This window comes from Hyla sarda, unplaced genomic scaffold, assembly GCF_029499605.1.
Source record: "Hyla sarda isolate aHylSar1 unplaced genomic scaffold, aHylSar1.hap1 scaffold_157, whole genome shotgun sequence".
Classification (NCBI taxonomy): Eukaryota; Metazoa; Chordata; class Amphibia; order Anura; family Hylidae; genus Hyla; species Hyla sarda.
Genome location: NW_026608206.1, coordinates 228,551 through 243,808, shown reverse-complemented (window position 1 = coordinate 243,808; position 15,258 = coordinate 228,551). Strand labels below are relative to the sequence as shown.

General features: G+C 45.9%; 7 non-coding genes across 7 annotated transcripts; all 7 read left to right on the top strand.

Moving 5' to 3' along the window:
- Positions 1–1,387: 1,387 nt before the first annotated feature.
- Positions 1,388–1,578, top strand: LOC130310297 (U2 spliceosomal RNA). Its single transcript, XR_008858827.1, has one exon. It is a non-coding gene; the product is annotated as a U2 spliceosomal RNA (small nuclear RNA).
- A 2,080-nt stretch (positions 1,579–3,658) lies between these two features.
- On the top strand, positions 3,659–3,849 carry LOC130310296 (U2 spliceosomal RNA). The gene has a single exon (XR_008858826.1). It is a non-coding gene; the product is annotated as a U2 spliceosomal RNA (small nuclear RNA).
- A 2,084-nt stretch (positions 3,850–5,933) lies between these two features.
- LOC130310295 (U2 spliceosomal RNA) lies at positions 5,934–6,124 on the top strand. The gene has a single exon (XR_008858825.1). It is a non-coding gene; the product is annotated as a U2 spliceosomal RNA (small nuclear RNA).
- Positions 6,125–8,209: 2,085 nt separating this feature from the next.
- LOC130310424 (U2 spliceosomal RNA) lies at positions 8,210–8,400 on the top strand. The gene has a single exon (XR_008858949.1). It is a non-coding gene; the product is annotated as a U2 spliceosomal RNA (small nuclear RNA).
- Positions 8,401–10,484: 2,084 nt separating this feature from the next.
- On the top strand, positions 10,485–10,675 carry LOC130310294 (U2 spliceosomal RNA). The gene has a single exon (XR_008858824.1). It is a non-coding gene; the product is annotated as a U2 spliceosomal RNA (small nuclear RNA).
- A 2,084-nt stretch (positions 10,676–12,759) lies between these two features.
- Positions 12,760–12,950, top strand: LOC130310293 (U2 spliceosomal RNA). Its single transcript, XR_008858823.1, has one exon. It is a non-coding gene; the product is annotated as a U2 spliceosomal RNA (small nuclear RNA).
- Positions 12,951–15,036: 2,086 nt separating this feature from the next.
- Positions 15,037–15,227, top strand: LOC130310292 (U2 spliceosomal RNA). The gene has a single exon (XR_008858822.1). It is a non-coding gene; the product is annotated as a U2 spliceosomal RNA (small nuclear RNA).
- The last annotated feature ends 31 nt before the right edge of the window (positions 15,228–15,258 follow it).

The window sequence follows — 15,258 nt, the reverse complement described above, 5'->3', positions numbered from 1 at the left end:
ATTCTGTGCACAGACTTTGAGATCTATACTTTAGACTGTATCTAAACCTGCTCCAACATGGACTGACATTCTGGCCTACTTTCAGCCGATGCGACTTGTCTGTCGCTGAACAGTCGCTTTTTACGTATTCAGCACCTATGTATAATGTTGTAAAAATGCTCTAGAAGCTAAAGTCGCAGAAATGTCACACATATTTGGCCTGCAACTTTCTGTGCGACAAATTCAGACAGGAAAAATCAGTATAAATCCTTAGAAAATTATCCCCCAGTGTCTCCATCTGCTGGCGGTATTGAATAAGCATTGCTGCACTGATGGGGTATGCATTAGACGAAAAAAAAGAAGAAAAAGAAGAATAATACGCCCAGAAAAGAGGCGAAAAGGAGAAAAACGTAAAAAAACGTGAAAAAAAAGTAAGAGGAAGAGAAGGGAAAAAAAGGTGGAAATGGGTTTAAAAGTGATTTCGGCGGAGAAATATATATATATATATATATATATATATATATATATATATATACGCGCACACACACACATATATATAAACGTATTCTCCGTTGAGATATTGCAGCCGCTGCTGTGTCCAGGCCCAGGAGCCTTAGCACTGTGCTGTGATGTCACTCAATACCACTGACATCACTAGGTGTAAACAACATCTCTCCTTTGCTGTGTATGTGACTATGGAGCTGTTTGGTGATGTCGTCTATTATGGCCTTCATAGAAGCAACAGGAGATTGTTGCATCCATCTAGAACCCTCAGAACTACAGTGCTATGATGTCACTCACTTCCACAGGCCTTGCAGAGTGTAAACAACAACAACCCAGCTTTGTTGTGTATGTAACCATAGGGATTTGTGATGTCACCTAGAACCTTCACAGCAGCGACAGCTTTATGAGGAGCATCAGCACTGCTCTGCCTGAGCAGAACCATCACCGCCATAGGTTGTCAAATAACCCGGGTTTAACCCACACAGGTAAGTCCAATGGGGTGCAGGCATGTCCTCTATGCTTACAGCTTCCCGTGGGTGTTGGTTTGATACCGTTTGGGGACAGCCAAGGAGGCATCTGCAGGCAACAAAGGTAGGTGTGTGCTTGTGTGTGTGTTTCCTATGCAGATCCTAAGCCCAGTGTCACATGCAAGTAGGAGGAGTAAGAAGGGTTCCTGGCAAATCCGGGTTATGGATTGCATTTAAAAAGGCCCCGTGGGAGTGCAATGGGCCCCTGTCTTGCTGCTTAGCAATAATGGTATGGGTTTAGGTTCTGCTGTGTGTACTGGTGGTTGACTGCCCCCCAGCCCAGAGTGTGCATGGAAAATTGTCTGGCAGCCTCCCTGACAGCAAGCAGTGATAGTGCCCATGAAGGGGACCTTGTTGGGCCCGCCCCTTTCACGGTTATCGCTTCTCGGCCTTTTGGCTAAGATCAAGTGTAGTATCTGTTCTTATCAGTTTAATATCTGATACGTCCCCTATCTGGGGACCATATATTAAATGGATTTTTGAGAACGGGGGCCGATTTCGAAGCTTGCTTCCGTCGCCCTATGCATTGACCCGATATGGCAGTATCTTCGGGTACAGTGCACCACCCCCTTACAGGGTTAAAAAGAAAGATTCCTACTTTCATTGCTACCTGCTTGCTGGCTAGCCAGCTAGCCAGCCCTGTGGGCCTTGCTGCTGCTGCAGCCAAAAAACAAAAGGTGGTGCTGCTGCTGCTGCTTCTGCTGCTTCTGCTTGTGTCTGGCCGCTGTTGGAGCGTCCAGGCACAGGACTTCTGCTGCTGCTGACTAAATGGCCTCCTTAATTGGATCATTTGAGTAGCCAGCACACCTGTGCAGGTAGGGCATGACATGATAGGCAGCTGCCTTGATAGCGGGTGGGTGCTGAATGTTCCTAATTGACAAAATAAGATTAATGCTTATGAAGAAATATAAAATCTCATCCCTTCCCCAATATCGCGCCACACCCCTACCCCTTAATTCCCTGGTTGAACTTGATGGACATATGTCTTTTTTCGACCGTACTAACTATGTAACTATGTAACATAACATGGGGGGGGGGTCTCCTGGCTGTTCACACAGGTGTGTCATTGCTGTACATTGACCATGCATTGCTTCTGTGGTATTGCAAAGGCAAAGACAAATGCTTCCAGCCATCCATTGCACTAATGGATTGGTCATCAGCTGGCTGTCTATGTCCCGCATCAATATAGACCAAAGTACAGAGGGTTAGGCTATGCTATTGTGCACCTACCTGATGCATCAGAAGGTGCGAGGCCCTTGCTAAATTCTGTGCACAGACTTTGAGATCTATACTTTAGACTGTATCTAAACCTGCTCCAACATGGACTGACATTCTGGCCTACTTTCAGCCGATGCGACTTGTCTGTCGCTGAACAGTCGCTTTTTATGTATTCAGCACCTATGTATAATGTTGTAAAAATGCTCTAGAAGCTAAAGTCGCAGAAATGTCACACATATTTGGCCTGCAACTTTCTGTGCGACAAATTCAGACAGGAAAAATCAGTATAAATCCTTAGAAAATTATCCCCCAGTGTCTCCATCTGCTGGCGGTATTGAATAAGCATTGCTGCACTGATGGGGTATGCATTAGACGAAAAAAAAGAAGAAAAAGAAGAATAATACGCCCAGAAAAGAGGCGAAAAGGAGAAAAACGTAAAAAAACGTGAAAAAAAAGTAAGAGGAAGAGAAGGGAAAAAAAGGTGGAAATGGGTTTAAAAGTGATTTCGGCGGAGAAATATATATATATATATATATATATATATATATATATATATACGCGCACACACACACATATATATAAACGTATTCTCCGTTGAGATATTGCAGCCGCTGCTGTGTCCAGGCCCAGGAGCCTTAGCACTGTGCTGTGATGTCACTCAATACCACTGACATCACTAGGTGTAAACAACATCTCTCCTTTGCTGTGTATGTGACTATGGAGCTGTTTGGTGATGTCGTCTATTATGGCCTTCATAGAAGCAACAGGAGATTGTTGCATCCATCTAGAACCCTCAGAACTACAGTGCTATGATGTCACTCACTTCCACAGGCCTTGCAGAGTGTAAACAACAACAACCCAGCTTTGTTGTGTATGTAACCATAGGGATTTGTGATGTCACCTAGAACCTTCACAGCAGCGACAGCTTTATGAGGAGCATCAGCACTGCTCTGCCTGAGCAGAACCATCACCGCCATAGGTTGTCAAATAACCCGGGTTTAACCCACACAGGTAAGTCCAATGGGGTGCAGGCATGTCCTCTATGCTTACAGCTTCCCGTGGGTGTTGGTTTGATACCGTTTGGGGACAGCCAAGGAGGCATCTGCAGGCAACAAAGGTAGGTGTGTGCTTGTGTGTGTGTTTCCTATGCAGATCCTAAGCCCAGTGTCACATGCAAGTAGGAGGAGTAAGAAGGGTTCCTGGCAAATCCGGGTTATGGATTGCATTTAAAAAGGCCCCGTGGGAGTGCAATGGGCCCCTGTCTTGCTGCTTAGCAATAATGGTATGGGTTTAGGTTCTGCTGTGTGTACTGGTGGTTGACTGCCCCCCAGCCCAGAGTGTGCATGGAAAATTGTCTGGCAGCCTCCCTGACAGCAAGCAGTGATAGTGCCCATGAAGGGGACCTTGTTGGGCCCGCCCCTTTCACGGTTATCGCTTCTCGGCCTTTTGGCTAAGATCAAGTGTAGTATCTGTTCTTATCAGTTTAATATCTGATACGTCCCCTATCTGGGGACCATATATTAAATGGATTTTTGAGAACGGGGGCCGATTTCGAAGCTTGCTTCCGTCGCCCTATGCATTGACCCGATATGGCAGTATCTTCGGGTACAGTGCACCACCCCCTTACAGGGTTAAAAAGAAAGATTCCTACTTTCATTGCTACCTGCTTGCTGGCTAGCCAGCTAGCCAGCCCTGTGGGCCTTGCTGCTGCTGCAGCCAAAAAACAAAAGGTGGTGCTGCTGCTGCTGCTTCTGCTGCTTCTGCTTGTGTCTGGCCGCTGTTGGAGCGTCCAGGCACAGGACTTCTGCTGCTGCTGACTAAATGGCCTCCTTAATTGGATCATTTGAGTAGCCAGCACACCTGTGCAGGTAGGGCATGACATGATAGGCAGCTGCCTTGATAGCGGGTGGGTGCTGAATGTTCCTAATTGACAAAATAAGATTAATGCTTATGAAGAAATATAAAATCTCATCCCTTCCCCAATATCGCGCCACACCCCTACCCCTTAATTCCCTGGTTGAACTTGATGGACATATGTCTTTTTTCGACCGTACTAACTATGTAACTATGTAACATAACATGGGGGGGGGGTCTCCTGGCTGTTCACACAGGTGTGTCATTGCTGTACATTGACCATGCATTGCTTCTGTGGTATTGCAAAGGCAAAGAAAAATGCTTCCAGCCATCCATTGCACTAATGGATTGGTCATCAGCTGGCTGTCTATGTCCCGCATCAATATAGACCAAAGTACAGAGGGTTAGGCTATGCTATTGTGCACCTACCTGATGCATCAGAAGGTGCGAGGCCCTTGCTAAATTCTGTGCACAGACTTTGAGATCTATACTTTAGACTGTATCTAAACCTGCTCCAACATGGACTGACATTCTGGCCTACTTTCAGCCGATGCGACTTGTCTGTCGCTGAACAGTCGCTTTTTATGTATTCAGCACCTATGTATAATGTTGTAAAAATGCTCTAGAAGCTAAAGTCGCAGAAATGTCACACATATTTGGCCTGCAACTTTCTGTGCGACAAATTCAGACAGGAAAAATCAGTATAAATCCTTAGAAAATTATCCCCCAGTGTCTCCATCTGCTGGCGGTATTGAATAAGCATTGCTGCACTGATGGGGTATGCATTAGACGAAAAAAAAGAAGAAAAAGAAGAATAATACGCCCAGAAAAGAGGCGAAAAGGAGAAAAACGTAAAAAAACGTGAAAAAAAAGTAAGAGGAAGAGAAGGGAAAAAAAGGTGGAAATGGGTTTAAAAGTGATTTCGGCGGAGAAATATATATATATATATATATATATATATATATATATATATATATACGCGCACACACACACATATATATAAACGTATTCTCCGTTGAGATATTGCAGCCGCTGCTGTGTCCAGGCCCAGGAGCCTTAGCACTGTGCTGTGATGTCACTCAATACCACTGACATCACTAGGTGTAAACAACATCTCTCCTTTGCTGTGTATGTGACTATGGAGCTGTTTGGTGATGTCGTCTATTATGGCCTTCATAGAAGCAACAGGAGATTGTTGCATCCATCTAGAACCCTCAGAACTACAGTGCTATGATGTCACTCACTTCCACAGGCCTTGCAGAGTGTAAACAACAACAACCCAGCTTTGTTGTGTATGTAACCATAGGGATTTGTGATGTCACCTAGAACCTTCACAGCAGCGACAGCTTTATGAGGAGCATCAGCACTGCTCTGCCTGAGCAGAACCATCACCGCCATAGGTTGTCAAATAACCCGGGTTTAACCCACACAGGTAAGTCCAATGGGGTGCAGGCATGTCCTCTATGCTTACAGCTTCCCGTGGGTGTTGGTTTGATACCGTTTGGGGACAGCCAAGGAGGCATCTGCAGGCAACAAAGGTAGGTGTGTGCTTGTGTGTGTGTTTCCTATGCAGATCCTAAGCCCAGTGTCACATGCAAGTAGGAGGAGTAAGAAGGGTTCCTGGCAAATCCGGGTTATGGATTGCATTTAAAAAGGCCCCGTGGGAGTGCAATGGGCCCCTGTCTTGCTGCTTAGCAATAATGGTATGGGTTTAGGTTCTGCTGTGTGTACTGGTGGTTGACTGCCCCCCAGCCCAGAGTGTGCATGGAAAATTGTCTGGCAGCCTCCCTGACAGCAAGCAGTGATAGTGCCCATGAAGGGGACCTTGTTGGGCCCGCCCCTTTCACGGTTATCGCTTCTCGGCCTTTTGGCTAAGATCAAGTGTAGTATCTGTTCTTATCAGTTTAATATCTGATACGTCCCCTATCTGGGGACCATATATTAAATGGATTTTTGAGAACGGGGGCCGATTTCGAAGCTTGCTTCCGTCGCCCTATGCATTGACCCGATATGGCAGTATCTTCGGGTACAGTGCACCACCCCCTTACAGGGTTAAAAAGAAAGATTCCTACTTTCATTGCTACCTGCTTGCTGGCTAGCCAGCTAGCCAGCCCTGTGGGCCTTGCTGCTGCTGCAGCCAAAAAACAAAAGGTGGTGCTGCTGCTGCTGCTTCTGCTGCTTCTGCTTGTGTCTGGCCGCTGTTGGAGCGTCCAGGCACAGGACTTCTGCTGCTGCTGACTAAATGGCCTCCTTAATTGGATCATTTGAGTAGCCAGCACACCTGTGCAGGTAGGGCATGACATGATAGGCAGCTGCCTTGATAGCGGGTGGGTGCTGAATGTTCCTAATTGACAAAATAAGATTAATGCTTATGAAGAAATATAAAATCTCATCCCTTCCCCAATATCGCGCCACACCCCTACCCCTTAATTCCCTGGTTGAACTTGATGGACATATGTCTTTTTTCGACCGTACTAACTATGTAACTATGTAACATAACATGGGGGGGGGGGTCTCCTGGCTGTTCACACAGGTGTGTCATTGCTGTACATTGACCATGCATTGCTTCTGTGGTATTGCAAAGGCAAAGACAAATGCTTCCAGCCATCCATTGCACTAATGGATTGGTCATCAGCTGGCTGTCTATGTCCCGCATCAATATAGACCAAAGTACAGAGGGTTAGGCTATGCTATTGTGCACCTACCTGATGCATCAGAAGGTGCGAGGCCCTTGCTAAATTCTGTGCACAGACTTTGAGATCTATACTTTAGACTGTATCTAAACCTGCTCCAACATGGACTGACATTCTGGCCTACTTTCAGCCGATGCGACTTGTCTGTCGCTGAACAGTCGCTTTTTACGTATTCAGCACCTATGTATAATGTTGTAAAAATGCTCTAGAAGCTAAAGTCGCAGAAATGTCACACATATTTGGCCTGCAACTTTCTGTGCGACAAATTCAGACAGGAAAAATCAGTATAAATCCTTAGAAAATTATCCCCCAGTGTCTCCATCTGCTGGCGGTATTGAATAAGCATTGCTGCACTGATGGGGTATGCATTAGACGAAAAAAAAGAAGAAAAAGAAGAATAATACGCCCAGAAAAGAGGCGAAAAGGAGAAAAACGTAAAAAAACGTGAAAAAAAAGTAAGAGGAAGAGAAGGGAAAAAAAGGTGGAAATGGGTTTAAAAGTGATTTCGGCGGAGAAATATATATATATATATATATATATATATATATATATATATATATATACGCGCACACACACACATATATATAAACGTATTCTCCGTTGAGATATTGCAGCCGCTGCTGTGTCCAGGCCCAGGAGCCTTAGCACTGTGCTGTGATGTCACTCAATACCACTGACATCACTAGGTGTAAACAACATCTCTCCTTTGCTGTGTATGTGACTATGGAGCTGTTTGGTGATGTCATCTATTATGGCCTTCATAGAAGCAACAGGAGATTGTTGCATCCATCTAGAACCCTCAGAACTACAGTGCTATGATGTCACTCACTTCCACAGGCCTTGCAGAGTGTAAACAACAACAACCCAGCTTTGTTGTGTATGTAACCATAGGGATTTGTGATGTCACCTAGAACCTTCACAGCAGCGACAGCTTTATGAGGAGCATCAGCACTGCTCTGCCTGAGCAGAACCATCACCGCCATAGGTTGTCAAATAACCCGGGTTTAACCCACACAGGTAAGTCCAATGGGGTGCAGGCATGTCCTCTATGCTTACAGCTTCCCGTGGGTGTTGGTTTGATACCGTTTGGGGACAGCCAAGGAGGCATCTGCAGGCAACAAAGATAGGTGTGTGCTTGTGTGTGTGTTTCCTATGCAGATCCTAAGCCCAGTGTCACATGCAAGTAGGAGGAGTAAGAAGGGTTCCTGGCAAATCCGGGTTATGGATTGCATTTAAAAAGGCCCCGTGGGAGTGCAATGGGCCCCTGTCTTGCTGCTTAGCAATAATGGTATGGGTTTAGGTTCTGCTGTGTGTACTGGTGGTTGACTGCCCCCCAGCCCAGAGTGTGCATGGAAAATTGTCTGGCAGCCTCCCTGACAGCAAGCAGTGATAGTGCCCATGAAGGGGACCTTGTTGGGCCCGCCCCTTTCACGGTTAGCTTCTCGGCCTTTTGGCTAAGATCAAGTGTAGTATCTGTTCTTATCAGTTTAATATCTGATACGTCCCCTATCTGGGGACCATATATTAAATGGATTTTTGAGAACGGGGGCCGATTTCGAAGCTTGCTTCCGTCGCCCTATGCATTGACCCGATATGGCAGTATCTTCGGGTACAGTGCACCACCCCCTTACAGGGTTAAAAAGAAAGATTCCTACTTTCATTGCTACCTGCTTGCTGGCTAGCCAGCTAGCCAGCCCTGTGGGCCTTGCTGCTGCTGCAGCCAAAAAACAAAAGGTGGTGCTGCTGCTGCTGCTTCTGCTGCTTCTGCTTGTGTCTGGCCGCTGTTGGAGCGTCCAGGCACAGGACTTCTGCTGCTGCTGACTAAATGGCCTCCTTAATTGGATCATTTGAGTAGCCAGCACACCTGTGCAGGTAGGGCATGACATGATAGGCAGCTGCCTTGATAGCGGGTGGGTGCTGAATGTTCCTAATTGACAAAATAAGATTAATGCTTATGAAGAAATATAAAATCTCATCCCTTCCCCAATATCGCGCCACACCCCTACCCCTTAATTCCCTGGTTGAACTTGATGGACATATGTCTTTTTTCGACCGTACTAACTATGTAACTATGTAACATAACATGGGGGGGGGGTCTCCTGGCTGTTCACACAGGTGTGTCATTGCTGTACATTGACCATGCATTGCTTCTGTGGTATTGCAAAGGCAAAGACAAATGCTTCCAGCCATCCATTGCACTAATGGATTGGTCATCAGCTGGCTGTCTATGTCCCGCATCAATATAGACCAAAGTACAGAGGGTTAGGCTATGCTATTGTGCACCTACCTGATGCATCAGAAGGTGCGAGGCCCTTGCTAAATTCTGTGCACAGACTTTGAGATCTATACTTTAGACTGTATCTAAACCTGCTCCAACATGGACTGACATTCTGGCCTACTTTCAGCCGATGCGACTTGTCTGTCGCTGAACAGTCGCTTTTTATGTATTCAGCACCTATGTATAATGTTGTAAAAATGCTCTAGAAGCTAAAGTCGCAGAAATGTCACACATATTTGGCCTGCAACTTTCTGTGCGACAAATTCAGACAGGAAAAATCAGTATAAATCCTTAGAAAATTATCCCCCAGTGTCTCCATCTGCTGGCGGTATTGAATAAGCATTGCTGCACTGATGGGGTATGCATTAGACGAAAAAAAAGAAGAAAAAGAAGAATAATACGCCCAGAAAAGAGGCGAAAAGGAGAAAAACGTAAAAAAACGTGAAAAAAAAGTAAGAGGAAGAGAAGGGAAAAAAAGGTGGAAATGGGTTTAAAAGTGATTTCGGCGGAGAAATATATATATATATATATATATATATATATATATATATATATATACGCGCACACACACACATATATATAAACGTATTCTCCGTTGAGATATTGCAGCCGCTGCTGTGTCCAGGCCCAGGAGCCTTAGCACTGTGCTGTGATGTCACTCAATACCACTGACATCACTAGGTGTAAACAACATCTCTCCTTTGCTGTGTATGTGACTATGGAGCTGTTTGGTGATGTCGTCTATTATGGCCTTCATAGAAGCAACAGGAGATTGTTGCATCCATCTAGAACCCTCAGAACTACAGTGCTATGATGTCACTCACTTCCACAGGCCTTGCAGAGTGTAAACAACAACAACCCAGCTTTGTTGTGTATGTAACCATAGGGATTTGTGATGTCACCTAGAACCTTCACAGCAGCGACAGCTTTATGAGGAGCATCAGCACTGCTCTGCCTGAGCAGAACCATCACCGCCATAGGTTGTCAAATAACCCGGGTTTAACCCACACAGGTAAGTCCAATGGGGTGCAGGCATGTCCTCTATGCTTACAGCTTCCCGTGGGTGTTGGTTTGATACCGTTTGGGGACAGCCAAGGAGGCATCTGCAGGCAACAAAGGTAGGTGTGTGCTTGTGTGTGTGTTTCCTATGCAGATCCTAAGCCCAGTGTCACATGCAAGTAGGAGGAGTAAGAAGGGTTCCTGGCAAATCCGGGTTATGGATTGCATTTAAAAAGGCCCCGTGGGAGTGCAATGGGCCCCTGTCTTGCTGCTTAGCAATAATGGTATGGGTTTAGGTTCTGCTGTGTGTACTGGTGGTTGACTGCCCCCCAGCCCAGAGTGTGCATGGAAAATTGTCTGGCAGCCTCCCTGACAGCAAGCAGTGATAGTGCCCATGAAGGGGACCTTGTTGGGCCCGCCCCTTTCACGGTTATCGCTTCTCGGCCTTTTGGCTAAGATCAAGTGTAGTATCTGTTCTTATCAGTTTAATATCTGATACGTCCCCTATCTGGGGACCATATATTAAATGGATTTTTGAGAACGGGGGCCGATTTCGAAGCTTGCTTCCGTCGCCCTATGCATTGACCCGATATGGCAGTATCTTCGGGTACAGTGCACCACCCCCTTACAGGGTTAAAAAGAAAGATTCCTACTTTCATTGCTACCTGCTTGCTGGCTAGCCAGCTAGCCAGCCCTGTGGGCCTTGCTGCTGCTGCAGCCAAAAAACAAAAGGTGGTGCTGCTGCTGCTGCTTCTGCTGCTTCTGCTTGTGTCTGGCCGCTGTTGGAGCGTCCAGGCACAGGACTTCTGCTGCTGCTGACTAAATGGCCTCCTTAATTGGATCATTTGAGTAGCCAGCACACCTGTGCAGGTAGGGCATGACATGATAGGCAGCTGCCTTGATAGCGGGTGGGTGCTGAATGTTCCTAATTGACAAAATAAGATTAATGCTTATGAAGAAATATAAAATCTCATCCCTTCCCCAATATCGCGCCACACCCCTACCCCTTAATTCCCTGGTTGAACTTGATGGACATATGTCTTTTTTCGACCGTACTAACTATGTAACTATGTAACATAACATGGGGGGGGGGTCTCCTGGCTGTTCACACAGGTGTGTCATTGCTGTACATTGACCATGCATTGCTTCTGTGGTATTGCAAAGGCAAAGACAAATGCTTCCAGCCATCCATTGCACTAATGGATTGGTCATCAGCTGGCTGTCTATGTCCCGCATCAATATAGACCAAAGTACAGAGGGTTAGGCTATGCTATTGTGCACCTACCTGATGCATCAGAAGGTGCGAGGCCCTTGCTAAATTCTGTGCACAGACTTTGAGATCTATACTTTAGACTGTATCTAAACCTGCTCCAACATGGACTGACATTCTGGCCTACTTTCAGCCGATGCGACTTGTCTGTCGCTGAACAGTCGCTTTTTATGTATTCAGCACCTATGTATAATGTTGTAAAAATGCTCTAGAAGCTAAAGTCGCAGAAATGTCACACATATTTGGCCTGCAACTTTCTGTGCGACAAATTCAGACAGGAAAAATCAGTATAAATCCTTAGAAAATTATCCCCCAGTGTCTCCATCTGCTGGCGGTATTGAATAAGCATTGCTGCACTGATGGGGTATGCATTAGACGAAAAAAAAGAAGAAAAAGAAGAATAATACGCCCAGAAAAGAGGCGAAAAGGAGAAAAACGTAAAAAAACGTGAAAAAAAAGTAAGAGGAAGAGAAGGGAAAAAAAGGTGGAAATGGGTTTAAAAGTGATTTCGGCGGAGAAATATATATATATATATATATATATATATATATATATATATATATACGCGCACACACACACATATATATAAACGTATTCTCCGTTGAGATATTGCAGCCGCTGCTGTGTCCAGGCCCAGGAGCCTTAGCACTGTGCTGTGATGTCACTCAATACCACTGACATCACTAGGTGTAAACAACATCTCTCCTTTGCTGTGTATGTGACTATGGAGCTGTTTGGTGATGTCGTCTATTATGGCCTTCATAGAAGCAACAGGAGATTGTTGCATCCATCTAGAACCCTCAGAACTACAGTGCTATGATGTCACTCACTTCCACAGGCCTTGCAGAGTGTAAACAACAACAACCCAGCTTTGTTGTGTATGTAACCATAGGGATTTGTGATGTCACCTAGAACCTTCACAGCAGCGACAGCTTTATGAGGAGCATCAGCACTGCTCTGCCTGAGCAGAACCATCACCGCCATAGGTTGTCAAATAACCCGGGTTTAACCCACACAGGTAAGTCCAATGGGGTGCAGGCATGTCCTCTATGCTTACAGCTTCCCGTGGGTGTTGGTTTGATACCGTTTGGGGACAGCCAAGGAGGCATCTGCAGGCAACAAAGGTAGGTGTGTGCTTGTGTGTGTGTTTCCTATGCAGATCCTAAGCCCAGTGTCACATGCAAGTAGGAGGAGTAAGAAGGGTTCCTGGCAAATCCGGGTTATGGATTGCATTTAAAAAGGCCCCGTGGGAGTGCAATGGGCCCCTGTCTTGCTGCTTAGCAATAATGGTATGGGTTTAGGTTCTGCTGTGTGTACTGGTGGTTGACTGCCCCCCAGCCCAGAGTGTGCATGGAAAATTGTCTGGCAGCCTCCCTGACAGCAAGCAGTGATAGTGCCCATGAAGGGGACCTTGTTGGGCCCGCCCCTTTCACGGTTATCGCTTCTCGGCCTTTTGGCTAAGATCAAGTGTAGTATCTGTTCTTATCAGTTTAATATCTGATACGTCCCCTATCTGGGGACCATATATTAAATGGATTTTTGAGAACGGGGGCCGATTTCGAAGCTTGCTTCCGTCGCCCTATGCATTGACCCGATATGGCAGTATCTTCGGGTACAGTGCACCACCCCCTTACAGGGTTAAAAAGAAAGATTCCTACTTTCATTGCTACCTGCTTGCTGGCTAGCCAGCTAGCCAGCCCTGTGGGCCTTGCTGCTGCTGCAGCCAAAAAACAAAAGGTGGTGCTGCTGCTGCTGCTTCTGCTGCTTCTGCTTGTGTCTGGCCGCTGTTGGAGCGTCCAGGCACAGGACTTCTGCTGCTGCTGACTAAATGGCCTCCTTAATTGGATCATTTGAGTAGCCAGCACACCTGTGCAGGTAGGGCATGACATGATAGGCAGCTGCCTTGATAGCGGGTGGGTGCTGAATGTTCCTAATTGACAAAATAAGATTAATGCTTATGAAGAAATATAAAATCTCATCCCTTCCCCAATATCGCGCCACACCCCTACCCCTTAATTCCCTGGTTGAACTTGATGGACATATGTCTTTTTTCGACCGTACTAACTATGTAACTATGTAACATAACATGGGGGGGGGGTCTCCTGGCTGTTCACACAGGTGTGTCATTGCTGTACATTGACCATGCATTGCTTCTGTGGTATTGCAAAGGCAAAGACAAATGCTTCCAGCCATCCATTGCACTAATGGATTGGTCATCAGCTGGCTGTCTATGTCCCGCATCAATATAGACCAAAGTACAGAGGGTTAGGCTATGCTATTGTGCACCTACCTGATGCATCAGAAGGTGCGAGGCCCTTGCTAAATTCTGTGCACAGACTTTGAGATCTATACTTTAGACTGTATCTAAACCTGCTCCAACATGGACTGACATTCTGGCCTACTTTCAGCCGATGCGACTTGTCTGTCGCTGAACAGTCGCTTTTTATGTATTCAGCACCTATGTATAATGTTGTAAAAATGCTCTAGAAGCTAAAGTCGCAGAAATGTCACACATATTTGGCCTGCAACTTTCTGTGCGACAAATTCAGACAGGAAAAATCAGTATAAATCCTTAGAAAATTATCCCCCAGTGTCTCCATCTGCTGGCGGTATTGAATAAGCATTGCTGCACTGATGGGGTATGCATTAGACGAAAAAAAAGAAGAAAAAGAAGAATAATACGCCCAGAAAAGAGGCGAAAAGGAGAAAAACGTAAAAAAACGTGAAAAAAAAGTAAGAGGAAGAGAAGGGAAAAAAAGGTGGAAATGGGTTTAAAAGTGATTTCGGCGGAGAAATATATATATATATATATATATATATATATATATATATATATATATACGCGCACACACACACATATATATAAACGTATTCTCCGTTGAGATATTGCAGCCGCTGCTGTGTCCAGGCCCAGGAGCCTTAGCACTGTGCTGTGATGTCACTCAATACCACTGACATCACTAGGTGTAAACAACATCTCTCCTTTGCTGTGTATGTGACTATGGAGCTGTTTGGTGATGTCGTCTATTATGGCCTTCATAGAAGCAACAGGAGATTGTTGCATCCATCTAGAACCCTCAGAACTACAGTGCTATGATGTCACTCACTTCCACAGGCCTTGCAGAGTGTAAACAACAACAACCCAGCTTTGTTGTGTATGTAACCATAGGGATTTGTGATGTCACCTAGAACCTTCACAGCAGCGACAGCTTTATGAGGAGCATCAGCACTGCTCTGCCTGAGCAGAACCATCACCGCCATAGGTTGTCAAATAACCCGGGTTTAACCCACACAGGTAAGTCCAATGGGGTGCAGGCATGTCCTCTATGCTTACAGCTTCCCGTGGGTGTTGGTTTGATACCGTTTGGGGACAGCCAAGGAGGCATCTGCAGGCAACAAAGGTAGGTGTGTGCTTGTGTGTGTGTTTCCTATGCAGATCCTAAGCCCAGTGTCACATGCAAGTAGGAGGAGTAAGAAGGGTTCCTGGCAAATCCGGGTTATGGATTGCATTTAAAAAGGCCCCGTGGGAGTGCAATGGGCCCCTGTCTTGCTGCTTAGCAATAATGGTATGGGTTTAGGTTCTGCTGTGTGTACTGGTGGTTGACTGCCCCCCAGCCCAGAGTGTGCATGGAAAATTGTCTGGCAGCCTCCCTGACAGCAAGCAGTGATAGTGCCCATGAAGGGGACCTTGTTGGGCCCGCCCCTTTCACGGTTATCGCTTCTCGGCCTTTTGGCTAAGATCAAGTGTAGTATCTGTTCTTATCAGTTTAATATCTGATACGTCCCCTATCTGGGGACCATATATTAAATGGATTTTTGAGAACGGGGGCCGATTTCGAAGCTTGCTTCCGTCGCCCTATGCATTGACCCGATATGGCAGTATCTTCGGGTACAGTGCACCACCCCCTTACAGGGTTAAAAAGAAAGATTCCTACT